Consider the following 11,941-nt stretch of genomic DNA (forward strand, 5'->3'; position numbering starts at 1 on the left):
GAAGCTAACATAATGTTACAAGTCAATTATACCTCAATATTTTAAAAAAAGAATTCAAGCTATAAGTCTCTCTATAAGCACTCTTTCATGGTATCTCATACGTTTTGTAATATTTCATTTTCATTCATTTCAAAATATTTTCTAATTTCTGTTGTGATTTCTTTTTTGACCAATTGGTAACTCTGGGTGTGTTATTTAATTTCCACATGATTATGATTTCCAGAATTTCCCTTGTGTTCTTCGTGGACTGAGAACATACTTTGCATGATTTCAATTATTTAAAATTTTTGAACCTTGTTTTATGGCCTAGTATGTGGTCTATCCTGGATAATGTTCTATGTGTACTCAAGAAGATGTCTATTTTGCTATTATTGTTTGAATGTTCTATAGATGTCAGTTAGGTCTAATTGACTGATAGTATTAAATATTCTGAATGCTTGCTAATTTTGTCTGGTTGTTCTACCCACTATTGAGATGGGGTAATGAAGTCTCTATCATTTTTTGAATTGTCTGTTTCTCCTTCCAGTTACCTTCTGTTCAGTCAAACACCCCTGACCCAAGGTTGCTTAAACATGTCTGACACACTGTCCACAGGATCTTTGCACTTGCTATTCTTTCTGCTTGACACACTCTTCTCTCAGATACCTGCATAACTCCCTTCCTCGTATTCTTCAGATCTTTGGGCAAATACCCTTCTCAGTGAGGTCTTCTCTAATCATTCTATTTTAAGTTGTAACATCTCATTTCCTCTTTCCTGCTTGATTTTTTTTCTCCATAGCACCTCTCTCCATCTGCCATAATGTATATGTAATAACATAATACTATACATAGGGTACTCCTCATTATCTTTCTCCTATTAGAATGTAAACTTCAAGAGCACAGGGATTTTGTCTGTTTTATTCCCATGTATCTCCAGCCCTAGATCAACATTGCCACACAATAGGTGCTCAATGAATGTATACTCCATGAATGAGTGAACAAATGCCCTGAGCATGGCTTGAGGAAACCAGTCAGCTGGGCAGCAGACTAAGTTGGATTCATTGTCAATTTCAAGTGGATCCTAGATATCAAATCATTCTATTACAAGACTCTGCAACTGTAAATGATAATTTCCTTAAAATTCCATTCATGTTATTAAAATTACCCGTATTAACACTGATTTAGTTGGGTCAGCTTGTTGCTCCCTTCTATTTCTATCTTTTCCACCTGTCTCCAAATGTTTTTTGAGCCTTTACTACACTGCAAGCGAAGCACTGGATGCAAAGTGGTAAGCCTAGAGTGACCAAGTCCTTGCCTTTATGAAGCTTACATTATAGTTTTCTGAAATTGACTGCAAAAGTCAGCACACTCATCTCCGCAGTTTCAGTATTCCCCTGGACCAACTGAAATTAAGTAGAATTTTAACAAATGATTTCAACTGAACCTTATCAATTTCATGCACATAAATCAGCTTCCAAATACCCCTGAAACCTAGCTTTAAGCACTACAGAAACCTGAAAGCTAGTTCGAATAGGTGGCAATGGATTGTGTCCGTAACACTTGAAAGCTGAGTGCAAATTAGCAGCAGTAAACTAATGTCTGACAAAGGTTCTTCACAAAATTTTATGTTTCAGCTACAAATCCCAGTGCTAGAACCTTTGAAAGCATTTGTATCAATTATTTTGCAAAAATACTTTGATGTCATTGTGGTTCATTATAATGGTTAAAGTTATTGTCAGTCCCCCTTCCCGCCCGAAAGCCTCTTTCAGTAATTCCTGGCATAAATGAAACCATAGCCAGAGTAATTTTTCTAATGGCTAAAAATGTTTTAGTCTTTTGTCAGCAAGTACAGTAGTTAAAATACTTCAACCGCAGATTCTTATTATTGCATCAGAGAACAGCCAAGTACCTGAGTAATAGCTCAGAGGTTGAGACAGGACACTATGCCAGTCAGCAGAAAATTCGGAATCTCTCATAGGACAGAAGCCTAATTGCTCACCTATTTCATTTGACAACCAGAAAGACGGTTTCGAGAAAACTTTTGTGGGTTTCTTTTTAAAGTGTTTCCAAGATGAATTTTAACAAGCACAGCCAAGTGCTAGTTCCCTACCTGATTTTCCACAAAATGTGACATGTTTGGCTAATAAGCAGTTGCACTGGCAATCTGGGGACATGACAGAGTAATAGGGAAGCAGAATCAGTTTAATTACGGGATAAATTAAAAATTGAAGACCGGCCACTCAAGGCAAGTCAGCAAAATCGTACCATGGCTTGTTCAGAATTCACAAAGTAAAATGGAAATAACCCCATGTGTCGGTGTTCCGGAATAACTCTGAAGAAGCAAGATGACTATGGGAACCTGCATATTTTGACCTGGGACCCACCCTAGTAGTATAATAAAGTTCGCTATGAATGGAGATGAGTTCCAGAACTTATGGTGACATCCCTGGCTCTCCTCAGGGGGGTCAAGGCACACCCAGCAGTTGCTGAAGTAGGGGACAAGAACAGTATTCGTAAACTTTTTGGTCTTAGAACCCCTCTACCTCTTAAAAATGAATGGGGGCCAACTGGAACTTTTTGTTTAAGATTTTTTTTTTTTAAATTTATTTGACAGACAGAGATCACAAGCAGGCAGAGAGGCAGGCAGAGAGAGAGGAGGAAGCAGGCTCCTCGCGGAGCAGAGGGCCCGATGCGGGGCTCAATCCCAGGACCCTGGGATCATGACCTGAGCCGAAGGCAGAGGCTTAACCCACTGAGCCACCCAGGCATCCCGGAACTTTTTGTTTATAAGAATTTTTGTCTATCGCTATTTACCATATTAGAAATTAAAATGAGTAATTCCTAAGAATATTCATCAATTTATTTAAAAATAGAAGCCTCATACATGATAACATGACATCTTTTTATGACAAATAACCATATTTCCCACGGTAGACTTTTTTCATTGCATTTCTTTTTCACTGCATCAGTTGGTGAGAAGTGTGGCATTTTGTTACCTTTTTGGGATGATCTCAAGGTCTGGCTCAATCAAAAACAGCTGGACACTCATGTCTGCTTCTGCACTGAATCTACCGTCATATGTTATTTGTTTGAAGTACACGAAGAAAATCCAGTCTCTCACAGGTATGCTATAAGAGGGAGGAACATTTTCATAACTTTTTCACGTAATTGCGGCTAATCTTATTAGAGACTACACCAACACTCAACAAATGGCAGATTTTTTTAAAAGAGTAGTTGCGGTGTGAAATCTGAAATGCTATCGGTGACATTTTCACACTGGCACATTAAAATCTCTTGGTTCTACACTGCAAATGGTCTTTTCCCATTCCTTCCTTTGTAACATTATGTAATGGTCATCTGAAAATATGGCTCACTCAGGCAGATAATCTAAATGTTGACACATTTAATTACATAAAACCAACTCTATTTGTTCACATCACCAATGATCTAATCAGAAAGGTATCTAAGTTGGAGGGAGCTGTCAGGCTCACAGTGGTAGATACAAGTTTTCTAAAATGATACTTTCTACTCAAAAGCTCAAGTTTTTGCTGGCACTATTGTCAGCTGTTTCCCTGGGAGTAGCAAGAGTCTGGTTAAGTTCACTGATCAGAAAATGTCAGCCAAACATGCAACTCTGACTAGACACAGTTTATCTGTTGTTCTTGAAAGTAAAAATAGTGTTCAGTGGCAAAAAGTGGTGGTGAATTCAGTTTTCAACTCAGACAACAGAACAGATGCTTTCCCTCCAGACAACTGTTATACTGGTTTTATAGCAAAAGTGTCTTATACATGGTTCCCATTTTATGTCACACAATTTGTTCAAAAGATGTGTACTCAGGGATGAAGATCAATTAAAATTAATGATTTTTACTGCCCTTATCTAGCATATTATTAAGGGAACCGGCTTTTTTTTTTTTTTTTTTAATTTATTTGACAGAGAGAGAGATCACAAGTAGGCAGAGAGAGAGGAGGAAGCAGGCTCCCCGCGGAGCAGAGAGCCCGATGCGGGGCTTGATCCCAGAACCCTGAGATCATGACCTGAGCCGAAGGCAGCGGCTTAATCCACTGAGCCACCCAGGCGCCCGTTTTTTTTTTTTTTTTTTTTGACCCTAAGAGTGCGTGGTGGTGAAAAGTACAATAACGGCCAGTTCCACAGCCTTGATTCATAGTAAAGCTCTAGGCTGTTTTTCCCATTATTGCTTTTGCATTATCAGAGCAATGTCAATGTAGTATCAAAGGCAAATTATGTCTCCACACTATTCTGAAAATAAATTCTGACCTCACACATCCCTTGCAAAGGTCTCAGAGACACCCAGGGGTCCACAGACCAGACTGTGAGAACACTTGGACTATGAGAGAAGAAGCTGTAGAGGAGAGCAAGGGAGATGAGATGCTTTGTACGTACCGGTATCGCTGCTGTACAAAATGGAAAAGATGTTCTACATTCGTTATCTTGTGTGGGATTATAAATACAAGCTCCTCCTAAATGATTACCTGTGCTTTCCCTTTAAGGACAAAGGAACAGACTTTAGGAAGAGATAGAATATAGAATCTGGTCTGACTCCAAAACTCATACTTCCTGTCCACCTCCACCCTGGTGGAAAAAGATATCTTCTTTCTAGCTTTGATTTAGGGACCCTCTTGCAATGTGCTCATAATAAGCCATGTCCCCACGCTATCTTCTAGCTTGTTTCCATGTCTGGGCCAGCCCTGGACTCTGCCAGTGAACTACTTCTCTTACTACCAGTTTTTTAGGCCAGAGGTAACAAGGACTTGGCATAGGAGGTCTTTTTCTTCAGTGATCCCCCACTGGACATTAATAATCTTTGCTGTTCAGTAAGCCTGAAACTGGCCTCAGAAACATCTTAACTCAGGTCCAGGTAGCCATAATCAATCAATAAATCAATCAGAGCTAACAAAAGACATGAAATTTGTCAGCCCTCATCTCTAAATCATTATGAAGCATGTGTGCGGGAACAGAGCATGAACCTCCTCGTTCGTTACAAATACAAAATATAAGTTTGCCATGAAGAGATGTGGACAGCTCCAAGTGATGGAATTACCTAGAAACAATTAACATAATCATTCGGAGTAAGGATTTGTTGACCCCAAATGATCAGTCTCCCTGAATTTACTACAAGTTCGACAGTACACTAGATGCTTCTTACCTACCATGAAACTCTACATTGTATCTTTCCACTTTTCCAAGTTGTGTTTTACAGTCTAACATAATTGGGCTTCCATAAATCACTGTAATGGCTTTGCCAACCCGTACTGCAACTTTCCTGTCTGCACACTTCTGATATTTGACTAGGTTCTTCCATAGGCTGCACTGGCCTTAACATCTAAGAGTGTTGATGATATTTTAGTAGCTGGAGGAAAAAGTAGGATTTGGGAACAGAAAAATCTGGGTGCAGACAATGAGGCCATTGTTTAGGGGGCTGAGATTCTATCTGAATGTCCGCTCACATGGTCACAAGTCTGTTTATGCTTCACAATTTTCAGGTAGAAAATCAAACCGTGGAAGAGTGCAATCTGTCCCTCTTTGATTAAAAAAATGGATTTTATCTTGTTCATTACCCCGCCCCCGGTTTCTGAGGATCTCAAATGAAAATTTTTATGGAAAAAAGATTATTTTATGTAATCACTCTTCACTATGTTTTTCAATTATTCATAGTATTTCAGTCCCCATTACTTATCATTACAATGACATTTCCCTGGAGACAGACTTTCTACACTAGAAATTCCTAATCAGTTCTCATTTTAAATTGTTCTCCTACCAGTCTACCAAGACAAAGGGCATATCGAAACCAGTTGATTGATACTCCTATGGAGTTCCCCATCACAGCCTCACAAAGAGAGGATGGATCCAGGTTTCCTTCTAGTTTGCAAAATCTGTCCTGCTGGAGTTAAACTGCCAAGGTCCTCTGAAAACCAAAATAGAACAAAACATATACCTTATTAAAATCCCTCCCTTCACAGGAGGAAACACTAAAATAGAAATAGAGATGTGACTTTAGCTTAATAACCAAAAGTTATGGGTTTTGTTTAGTATTTTATTTAAGCCTGGTACAAAAGTATTAATTTCCCTCATTTTAATAAGTCACATTCCTATTCGTTTACCTTATTTTTTAAAGCCATTGGATGACTTTCATTTCTCTGAGTTTTTAAAATTGTCATTCACCTCTGTGCTCTAACAGAAGTTAAAATACTCTCTGCCTAAAATATTTTTGCCTAAAATACTCTTACTACTTGCTCTATGGTCAAAGCGTTACTCTTTCATCAAGTTCAGCCTCTCAGGGAAACTTTTCTGTCCAGGGGTTCGTCTCTTATCCATTCCCCTCCTCTAAGGTAGGTGCATGGCATCACCCGTGGAATGGCCATCCTGTTCATGTTTAGTGGCCTCTATTACACCATTTAGAATAGTGGAATGCACTCACTTCTGTCTTCCACCAGACTCTTTGTGGAGTCCTTGAGGGTGAGGGTCATGTTTTATTCATATTTACAGTCTCATCACTCAGGGCAGTAACCTGATGTAATCTAGACGCTAATAAATATTGAATGAATTTTGAGTTTTCCTTCTTACCACATTTAATGTACTTCACAATTTTTCTTTTTAAGTTTCAATGCTTTTCTTATTCTTTTTACACTAATGATCTCAAAGTAGAGACAAACTGACTATTAGAGAGTCGGGGAACCACTCTGGTTTTCAGAGGTGTATGATAAGAGCTAGTGACACAAAGCGATTTTAAAAGCCTGTAGTAAAATGCCTTACTCTCTTTAGAGGAAAATGTACTATACTGGGGGGGGTTCACTTTGAAAATCCACTTGGCAATTTTTTATGAAGTGAGACACACACTTACCTTATGGTTAAGCAATGTTAAGTCCGGATATTCTCCCAACAGATTAAAACATACTCACAAAATGTTTATGACAGTTTCATTCATCGTATCAAAAAATTGCAAACAACCCAATCTCCATGAAGAGAAGAATGTATACATAATTTGTAGTATATTCACATAGTGGATATACTTAATACTACTTAGTATTAAAAAAGGAATCGAACTATTAGTACCTATGACATGACGGAATCTTAAAAACAGGCTGAACAGAAAGAGCCAGACAAACAAGAGTACACACTGTAAAGGCACCATTTATATGAAACTTAAGAATAGGCAAAATGAATCCATTAATTATAGAAATCAAAATACTGGGCGGTTCTGGTGAGGAAGAGGACCCGTTGGAAAGGAGCATCAGGGAATTTTCCATAGGGATGACAATGCCCTATACCTTTGTTAGAAATACTGGTTACAAAATTATAAAAGTTAGTCAAAAATTATCCGCTTGGGGATGTCTGCGTGGCTCAGTTGGTTAAGCATCTGCCTTTGGCTTAGGTCATCATGATCCCAGGGTCTTGGGACGGAGTTCTGCATCAGGCTCCTTGCCCAGCAGGAAGCCTGCTTCTTCCTCTGCCTGCTGCTTCCCCTGCTTTTGTGCTCTCTCTCTCTCTCTCTCTCTCTCTCTCTGACAAATAAAGTTTTTAGAAAAAAATGTTTAGGGGAGCCTGGGTGGCTCGGTGGGTTAAAGCCTCTGCCTTCAGCTTGGGTGGTGATCCCAGAGTCCTGAAATCGAGTCCTGCACTGAGCTCTCTGCTTGGTGGGGAGCCTGCTTCCCCCTCTCTCTCTGCCTGCCTCTCTGCCTACTTGTGCTCGTCTCTCTGTCAAATAAATAAATAAAATCATCCACTTGTGGTTAGGATCTGTACATTTTAGTGTATATAATTAAAATATATGTCTCTCTCTCATGTATACATACACACATACATACACATATCCACACATATACATGTCCATGTATACGCATGTATACACACATATACACACATCATACAAGGCTTCAAATATTTACTTATATTCAATTAAGTCAAGAACAATATACAAAGTCTAAAATGATGGGTCACAGCAAGGACACATTTAATTCTGGATTTGTTTTACTATTATTTTTATTTTCTTAATTATGATTTTCTTAGGCTAAAAGTAATATGATTTTGGTTACACTTAGCCTGGACCAACTGATGAGTGGGTAAATAAAATATGCTAAAAAACAGAACGACTGACTTAGAATTGAATTTTTCCTATCACAAAGATTTTTTAAGTTACCTAAAATAAAAGTAATTGCAAATATTTTGGTCACATTTGGATTTGCTTTATAACCTAAACATCTTTCTAAATTCCTAACCATGTAGATTATATAAAGCAATGTAGTATGTTAATGTTTAGGAAACAAAAAGATGAGAAAGAATGAGCCATCTGAAAGGCGAAGGGAAGAGCAGGCACAAAGCCCTTGAGAATAGAAAGACCTGGCCAGGGTCAGGGAACTACACAGAAGGCAGTGGGAGCTACAGAAAATTGGGGCAGGAACCAAGTGAACCTGAGAAGATAACCAAGAACTGGTTTACGTAGGACCTTGTAAACCAAGGTAATGAGTTTAGACTTTATTGTTTACAGAAAGTCTTTGGAAGACTTTAAGCAAAGTCATGAAACCATCAGGTTTAGATTTCTTTTTTTTTTAATTTAATTTTTTCAGTGTTCCAAGATTCATTGTTTATGCACCACACCCAATGCTCCATGCAATCCGTGCCCTCCTTAATACCCACCACCAGGCTCACCCATCCCCCCAAAAACCCTCAGTTTGTTTCTCAGAGTCCACAGACTCTCATGGTTTGTCTCTCCCTCTGATTTCCCCCAATTCACTTTTCCTTTCCTTCTCCTAATGTCCTCCACGTTATTCCTTATGCTTTGGCTACTATGTAGAAAATGCACAGAGCAGAAGCAAGAGAGAAAAAAGTGACCTTAATGGGTCCATTGCTAGTTCAAGCGAGAGATTCTAGTGGTGCTGGCAGAGATGGAAAGAGGCAGGCCATCTGTAAATACATTTTGCAGGTGGAACTGGGACAAAATTTGCTGATGGATTGGATATGGTGAGGGGGAAGGAAAACTTAAAAACGAAACCAAGGATTCTGGTGTATGTTATTTACTGACATGGGAAACATTGGACTGAAAACCAGTATGGGAGAGGAAATCGTAAGTTTTATTGTGGACACTAACTTTGAGATATTGAAGGGTATCCAAGAATAGTCGTTACTCTGCATAGTTTTGAGAAAAGTCCTAAATTTAAAAAATAAATCTGGTAGTAAGCAGGAGAGAGACAACATTTAAAATTATAGGTATACATAGAATTCCCCAAGAAGAGAATGGAGAAACAGAAGAGCAGGGGAACTAGTTCCAAGTCCTGAGGTAGCCTATTCTTTAGAAGACAGGAAGAGTAAGGAAAACCAGCAAAGTAGGCTGTGAAGTGGTTAGAAAGGATAGTGTTTCAAGGAGGGAATGGCCAAAGGCTCTGAGAGGTGAAGAAAGACATGAAGAATACCTTCTGGTTTTGGTAACATGGAAGCAGCTTTAGTGGCACAACCAGGGCAGAAATCAGATTAAACTGAAAACACAACAGGAGATAAGAAATAGTAATGTTCATGTATTAGGTTAACCACACGACCTTGCTGAAATCGGACAGTTTTTGTTGTATAAAAACAGCCATTTCAAATTATTCTTTTTTAAAAAGGTTGGTGGAAGAAAATATGGAGCAGTGTAGAAGGAAAGATGAGGTCAAGGAGAGCCAGATTGGATTTGAAGAGATTTCTGGGTTTTGGAAAGAAGAAGAGATTTGTGGGTTTTGGGTGGAAAGGCCAAAACACGTTCATACAGGGATAAAAATGAAGCAATTATCAGCTGAGAAAAAGGTGAAGAAAAGGGATGGAAGATTGGTTATTGAAGAAAAAATGTGAGATAATCTTTACAGAGAGTAGGTAAGTAAACTAACCCGGGAATTGCAGAGGGGATGTTAGGCGCCACTTGAGACTTGTTGAGCATGAACGTGGCAGGGTTTGCTTAAAGCTCAAATGCCACAGGGGCAAGACAAGGAAACAAGTGAAGTAGGCTCAGTGGTGATGAAACTCAAGAATATATATCCAATCTAAATGAGATGACCACTGGATTGCTACCACCAAAACTATCAATCCTATGTATGTCGCCACATCCTTTTTCAAGAGGAGCCAGAAATCTTGATTTTTATGTGACATATCTTAATTTTTGAAACTATGTGTTGAAGAAAACAGAGGTTGCTTTTACTCCAGGTAGTACATTTGTTAGGAGAGTGATAGGGAAGACTGACTTGAGTTCTTGAGATGGAGTGACTGTAATAATGACTACGAAAAATTAAGCCGGATAAAGAGTATAGAAGCTAAAGGGAATTATTAGTTACAATTAAGGAGGAGGAGTCAATGTACTAAAAGGAATTGATGAAGACTGGCTCCTGATTTCTCAAGTTCTTGAGAAAGTGAGCTCAAGGCTAAATACTAGTCATAGGATATATCAAAACCAAATTCTAGAGCCTATGCAGCTTTTAGAAATTACAAATCCAAATGTATCAGTCTAGTAAGTAAAATAAACGTGAAACATCAGTGGAGTAATGTTATTTAAATTCAAACAGATTAAGATTTTTGTTGCTTAGCTGACTTTTAGAAAATATGTCATACAAATAATACAATGAGAAAAGAATCAGACAAATTCCAGTATTGGGACATGCTGTGAAATACCTGACCAGTACTCCTCAAACTGTCAAGCTTATGAAAAACAAGGCAAGTCTGAGGAAGCGCCACAGCATAAGAAGACATGATAATTACATGTAAAGTGGTATTCTGGATGGAATCCTAACAGAAAAAGAGTATTGGGAAGTCTGAATAAATGAAGGAAATCTGAATAAACAATGGATTTTAATTATCAATAATGTACAAAATTGGTCCACTAACAGTAACAAATGTCCCATACTAATGTAAAATGTTAATAGGGGAAACTGGGTACCAGGTATACAGGAATTGTTACTATTTTCTCAAAAATTTTAAAAAATAAATCTAACACTACTCTAAAAACATGCTTCTAAAAATACAAATCAGGATGCCTGGGTGGCTCAGTCAGTTAAGTGTTGGCCTTTGGCTCGGGTCATGATCCTAGGACCCTGGGATCGAATCCCACATCTGGCTCCTTGCTCAGCAGGTAGCCTGCTTCTCCTCCTGCCTGCCGCTCCCTCCGTTTGTGCTGTTTCTGACAAACAGAATCTTTAAAAGAAATACATATCAAAAAATGAATAAAACAAGGGCTACCTATATTTCCCAATACTCAGCTTACTAACGGTCAAGATAGTAAAAACCTCTCTTATAGTTCCTTCTCTGGTGGACGTGAAATAGATTTCTAAATTCGATTTTTATCCCCCTTTATTTCTTGACTACTTCCACTACGTATGCACACACACCTGAACAACATACAATACTGTTTCACATGTTAAGATTCTACGTATGTAGATTGTCATACTATGTACGTTCTACACCTTCCTCTTTTTGTCTCAAATCTCTGGGTCTAGTATTGATTTACTGACATATCCCATCATATGGACATCTCATTACTGTATTCTCTTCGGTGGATGTTGCTAATTTTTTGCTTTTACTGACAGTGGTGTTACGCACATCCTGATTTCCCTGTCAAAGTTTCTACCAGATATATACTTAGAAGCAGAATACTAGGGTACAATATTTAAAAATGTGCAGTTTTACTTTGTTTGCCAAACTGCTTTCAAAACGATGTAACATTTACGCACACACTAGCAAGAGCGTGGTATATCTTTGCTCACAGAGAAAAAGCTTCTGAAAGACATAGAAACTGGATAATATGATTGCCTAATTACAAGTTCTCTTTTGTGCCCACGTAATCATTTCTGCAAACAAACACAACAGTTAGAAGCCCCGCAAAATGATCACACGCCGTCACACCAACCTCTCCCCGGCGCCCGGAGATGCCGACATAGGCCCGCTTCCGGCGTAAGCTCGACGCAAAGGCGAACGTCAGCACGCTTG

The 11,941-nt window shown here is 38.6% G+C and overlaps 1 protein-coding gene across 2 annotated transcripts in view; it reads right to left on the reverse strand.

Moving 5' to 3' along the window:
- The window catches only part of USP12 (ubiquitin specific peptidase 12), a 161,379-nt gene extending 149,466 nt beyond the window's left edge, over positions 1–11,913 (reverse strand). The window contains exons 1-2 of one of the 2 annotated variants that reach the window (XM_045978535.1): positions 11,862–11,913; positions 2,976–3,107 (exon numbers count right to left, since the gene is read on the reverse strand). The gene's annotated coding sequence lies outside the window, so the exon portion shown is untranslated. Of the gene's footprint in view, positions 1–2,975; positions 3,889–11,861 lie in introns of those variants that run through there. The other variant, XM_045978536.1, reaches the window with a different exon arrangement.
- Between the last annotated feature and the right edge of the window lie 28 nt (positions 11,914–11,941).

Source organism: Meles meles, chromosome 14, assembly GCF_922984935.1.
Source record: "Meles meles chromosome 14, mMelMel3.1 paternal haplotype, whole genome shotgun sequence".
Lineage (NCBI taxonomy): Eukaryota > Metazoa > Chordata > Mammalia > Carnivora > Mustelidae > Meles > Meles meles.